At 41.1% G+C, this 6,000-nt stretch overlaps 1 non-coding gene across 1 annotated transcript; it reads right to left on the bottom strand.

The window, feature by feature from the left end:
* Positions 1–5: 5 nt before the first annotated feature.
* On the bottom strand, positions 6–108 carry LOC132820555 (U6 spliceosomal RNA). Its single transcript, XR_009645217.1, has one exon. It is a non-coding gene; the product is annotated as a U6 spliceosomal RNA (small nuclear RNA).
* Positions 109–6,000: the final 5,892 nt, after the last annotated feature.

Here is a 6,000-nt window from a genome sequence, read left to right on the forward strand (position 1 = left end):
CTGAAAGAGAGAAAAGAAACTTCATGAATTTGCATGTCATCCTTGTACAGGGACAATGCTAATTTTCTCTGTATGGTTTCAGTTTATTTTAGTCTATGTGTTGCTGAGGTGAGCACTCTATTTCCATCGTTGTTTGTTGCATATTATCTGATGTTACTGTAAAATAAGTCTGCATTGTTGTATTTAAGTCATGAGTTCAAATGTTAATGACATTTTTTTCACTGCTTTGTAAAGTCTAATCAATATTTTAATTAACACCAGCACTGTTAAATAAACAGTATGGGTAAAACAAGATATAAAACCTGACTATATCAGAAAATTTCTATTCTGTGTTTACATATTTATCATCTGTCTCCTACTCACTCTGAGAGAAAGAGTTGCTGACAGAGAGATGAAGTGAGAAAGATATGCAGGGAAGGAGGGAGAAAAACAGAAGGAGTGAGAGAGATACACAAGGAAGGGGAGAAACGTGCAGGAAGGGAGGGAGATGTACGGCGAGGGAAAGAGAGAGAAATGCGGTGTGAGGGAGAGCAAGATGCATTGCTGGTGCGAAGAGACACAGGCTGGGTAGAGCTATTCACAGGGAGGGAGAAAGCTATACAGGGAGGGATCTGCACAGGGAGAAGCATAGAGAGGAAGCAAGGGAGGGATGTAGACACTGAGGCAGTGAGGAAGATATACAGGAGGGAGGGAGCTTCTGAGGGAGAGAGATACACAGAGTGGGAGTGAGTTAGAGAGGGCTGGAGATGCAGCATTCTGGCAGATTTAAGGAGCACAGGCTTTGGTAACCAGGCGTTTTCGCACTGCCGTGCAGTGGCAGAAGCTTTTTCACCTCACAATCTCCAAGATACATCTCTGCATCAATCTCCATGTGCTATTTGTGTATTTCATCCATTTCCTTTTTCAGTTCCTCGCCAGAGTTAAGAATGGTATCAGTGTTAGACAGTAAAGGTGTGCAGTGCACAGTGTATAGCCACAATCTTGGCCACTGCCGTAGGTGAGGACTGTAAGGTACTCTTTACCTTCTTAAACAATAGAAGTGTGATCGGAAGGCTCCAATTCTCCTCTCCACTACCTGGGGAATTGCTGAGCAAATGTTGTATCGTTCCTGTGCCTCAGTGGTAGTTCTGGGAAAGTGTGTCATGAGCTGTATTTTCAATGTGTCCCCTTTGTCACCCAGAAGCCACCCTGTGATAAGGCATATCAGAGTGTCCTCCAATGATCCCTGCATCTGCATCAAGCTTTCAAGAAAAGTTAAAAATCATACAACACCAGGTTACAGCCCAACAGGTTCATTAGGAAGTACAAGCTTTCAGAGCACTGCTCCTTCATCATGTGGAACAGGATCATAAAACACATAATTTAAAGCAAAAGATCATTGTGTCATACAACTGGTGTAATATATTGAACAAGGTTAGCTTGCTGTGAAGGTTTTAATCTTTTACAAAGAATTGCAGGCTTTGATTCATTAATATGCAAATCTCAGAACTTCTTTCAAGTCACATTCCCAAGAAAACGTGGGGTTTTATATTTAAAAAGTGACATCTCAGCTTAAAGATATAAGGTTAGAGTCTATATGTATCCCAATCTTGAGTCAGATTGGTTCTATTTCCAAAGTGGGAATTTATAAAAATGAAACAATTATAAAATGACTGCTTACAGATTGTGTGCTTTTTGAATAAAATACAATGTATCTGCAAAGAGTTAATCTAAGTTTGTTCAATACATTGCATCAGTTGCATGATACTATGATCTTTTGCTATAAATTCTGTGTCCTACGACTGTGCTCCACTAGCCAACTTATGAAGGAGCAACGCTCTGAAAGCTAGTGCTTCCAAATAACCTGTTGGACTATAAGCTGATGTTGTGTAATTTTTAACTTGGTCCACCCCAGTCCAACACAGGCACTTCCATATCATGGCTTCAAGAAAAGTGATAATTGTTTGAGCGGTTGAAGATTCAATCACACAGAAGAAAACATCACACATGCTACAGGAGCTGGTATCCATACTTAAAAGGATTCAGTAATGACCTGTCCAAAGTGAGACATTACGTTCCATTCCATCTTAGCAATTTAGCAGAATATTTGCAAGTAGCATCACATCCTTTTCCACTTCTTTGAAATTTTCCCTTCAAACTTCTTGCTGATCTGTATTTGAAACACTATTAAAAGAAATGTATTACAAATTCACATCTACCATGCTATCTTACAGAATACACATGATCTCCATAAGACATTAAGGCTTTTTGAGGCCAAAAATAACTGAACTTCCTTAAACTGTTGCAAAATCTCTAACATTTTCTCTTTTCAAACATGCTTGCTGCTATTCAAATGACATTTTAACATTTTTTAACTGAGCTTTTAAAACAACACTAGTAGTTACAACTTTCTGAGCTTCTCTTTGGCCTCATAATAAAAGACCTATTAGAAGATTTTCAACTCAATTTTGGAAATTGATTTGACAACTTTATATCAATTTGACCGATAGCCCTTTAAATCCACATAATCATTCCAGAGTCATAAAACCCCAACACTAAAGCCTCAAGATATTGCAGAAACCTTTTAAATGTGGTCGCATCCTTCTGAATAGATGTACTCTGACAACGTGACACTGGGTGGAGTGGAAAATCACCTCATAATATTTGTACATCAGTTTGTTGCAATAAACATCTGTTGGATTCCTCAAAACAGCAGCATCCATGCTCAGTTTTCTGTGCTTTGGGGGATAACTTAAACCTTGCAGCTTTTGACAAAAATCACCCTGTTGGAAGCAAACTCACACTGGAATTCTTTTCCCCAATGAACGGTGCAGACTGCATTTTAATTACTCATTTTGTTATCTCCCTGACTAGTGCTGCTCTAATTCTCATTACCACTTTGCTAACTGTCACTGATTAACATTCTTTTGAAAAAAGAAATGCCTTTTTTCATTTTTCTCCCTGGTAGGCTGCACGACTCTTTGGCAGATTAGCTCGACTTCTCTGAAACACTTATGCAGAGTTGCCAACTGCAGCCAATGATTTCTCATACACAAGCAGGAGGCTGGAAGAACCTGCCTGTCTGCTTTGGATTGTTATGTGGGTTCACGAGAGTTATGAAGATGTACGTTCAAGAGAGTTAAAAGCTAGCAGAACTACCTGACTGCACCAAGTGTTCTCAAAAAGATACAATTAACATGTGGTCCAGCTACTAGGGTAGCTAAGGTAGCTGGTTGCCTGAAGACAAAAAAACAGATTCAAATTAGGCCAATCAGTTTAAATTATTCTCCCCCCGCCTCCCACAAAAATACCAAATGCCAATCAAGTTTGGATTTAGTATATTGACAATTTTAAAAGCCAATGACATTTACGATGCTTTGAGGGTGTAAGACAGGGGAATATTGAACGGTTCAGAGGAGAACTGCCACACCACCAGCAAGTAGAGCTTGCCCAAAAAATACCTCTCTTAAAGGTATTTATCTTTATCGATCTTTATCGATCTGTGACTTGTGAAGCATAATCCTTAAGAAGAAGAAAAGCAGACACAGGAAGATCCAATTAGAAGATTTGACTGCTAGCTGGTTTTAGAAAACTTGTATTTTTGGTAAATCTTAATCAAGGATTTTATCGGACTAGTATTATAGAAGGGAAAGTAAAAGGTAGATTAGACAAAGGAGTTGTAAATAGTTGTTAGTTAACTATTCTCTGTTGCACTTTAAGAAATAAGGTTGTTAATTTGTACTTTAAATAGCTCTGGTCTCAGATTTTCACAGGCTACTGCATGGAATAATTTTTTTCTGTGTTGCTGGTTTAAATTAAGCAGGAGAGTTTACCCCGTGTCGTTACTGGATTCCAGCGTCTGCATTGTTTTGTCTTGAATGTAATTTCTCATGGGTCTCCAACAGGATTTCTGGTTCTAATCTTTTTCCTTATTGCTCACTATAGTCAAAACTCACTTCCACAGCTACATTGCATTCCTCAGTGGCTACCTCCAGCTCAGACCCACCCCACATGGATTCCTTTGAATCTATCCAGGATCACAGGTATCTCTGTGATGTACAATGCTCCTGAGACAGCTGTTCTCATGGCATCCTGAGATTCACACTAGGTACCATGCATTGCCATATGCACACTCTCCACTTCTCTGTCCATCAGCATTGCCTCATGCTACCTCAGAACAGCCCTGACCCCAGATCCACTTCATCCCCCAGTTCATTCAACGTTCCACAAGACGCTTTTTCTCTTCCTTTCAGACATTAAGGAGCTCAAGATGCAACAATTCCAAGATACTTACACCCCACTGAAACCCTCCCCCCTTCTCTCTGACTCCATCTCCTCTCACAACCCTATCTCTTGTCAGATATTTGCTATCCCCTCTGATCTCATGCTATCTAATGCTGAACGTTCTTTAGACAGGAAAAGTCTTAGTTTTTTTCCCTCTGCATCCCCACCTTAATGAATTTCGGGCACGGCATGACATTGAACTTTTCTTCTGTCGCCTTTGCCTCCGTGCCCATTTCTGTGGACAAGGGGCCTCTCTCCTTCCCACAGACCCCTTCATCCAACTTCAATACTCCCCCTCTACCTGGACCCCTCCCTCTGGTCTTTTACCTGCACTTGACCTGGTCATTGAGATTTATCAAAGTGATATTGGTCACCTTAATTTCTCTGGTTCCCTTATGCATTCCAACCTTTCGGATCCCTCTGAAATGGGAATGTGATGTGCTCAGTGGGAATGGGTGGTGTTGTGTGGGGGTGTGCTGCGTTAGGTGGGAATGGGCAGGTATGGGTGGAGATGGCTGTGGTGGGTAGTTGGGCAGGTATGTGTTGTGTTGGGTGATAATGGGTGGTGCTGAGTGGGAATTGTTTGTTGAGGTTGCATTGAGTGGGCATAGCTGGTGTTGGACCAGGATGGGTGGTGTTGGGCGATGATGGATGGGGGTGGGTTGCAATGGTTGGGGAGGGGTAGTGCTGGATGATGATGATGGCTATGTTGAGTGGGGGTGGATTGTGTTGGTTGGGGATGGGCGGTGTTGGATGGAGATGACTGGTTTTGGGCAATAATGAGTTTGTTGGGTGATGATAGTTTTATTAGAGTCCTAGAGTCATAGAATAGTACAGCACATAAACAAACCCTTCAGTCCAACAGCACAAAAACAGACCCTTCATCCATGCCAACCAGATATCCTAAACTGATCTAGTCCCATTTGCTAGCATTTCACCCATTCCTATTCATGTATGCATCCATTTTAGCCACCTTCACCAACTCCCTTGGCAGCTCATTCCAAACATGCAGCATCCTCTTTGTGAAAACGTTGCCCCTTAGGTCCCTTTTAAATCTTTCCCTTCTCACCATAAACCTATGACTTTTAGTTTTGGAATAGCTCCAGCCTATTCAGCCTCTCCTTACAACTCAAATCCTCAAACCCTGGCAACATCCCGTAAATCTTTTATGAACGCTTTCAAGTTTACTAACATATTTCCTATAACAGGGAGACCAGAATTGAACACAGTATTTCACAAGTGACCTAACCAATGTCCTGTACAGACTGAACATGATGTGCCAACTCTTATACTCAATGCACTAACTAATAAAGGCAAGCATACCAAGCACCTTCTTCACTATCCTGCCTAACTGTGACTCCACTTTCAAGGAACTATGAACCTGCAACCCTAACATTAAGTGTATAAGTTCTGCCCTGATTTGCCCTATTATTTATAATGCTATATTATTTAAATCAAACTCCATCAGCCACTACTTGGTCCATTGTCCCATCTGATTAAGATCCCATTGTACTCTGATAACCTTCCTCACTGATCACTGCATCCCCAATTTTGGTGCCATCTGCAAACTTACTAACCATACCACCTATGTTCAGGTCCAAATCATTTATATAAATGACAAAAGGCACTGGACTCAGCACTGATCCTTGCGGCACACTGCTGGTCACCGGCTTCCAGTCTGTGATACAACCCTCAACTATCATCATTTTTCTCCTACCTTCAAGCCAATTTTGTATC

This window comes from Hemiscyllium ocellatum, chromosome 11, assembly GCF_020745735.1.
Source record: "Hemiscyllium ocellatum isolate sHemOce1 chromosome 11, sHemOce1.pat.X.cur, whole genome shotgun sequence".
Lineage (NCBI taxonomy): Eukaryota > Metazoa > Chordata > Chondrichthyes > Orectolobiformes > Hemiscylliidae > Hemiscyllium > Hemiscyllium ocellatum.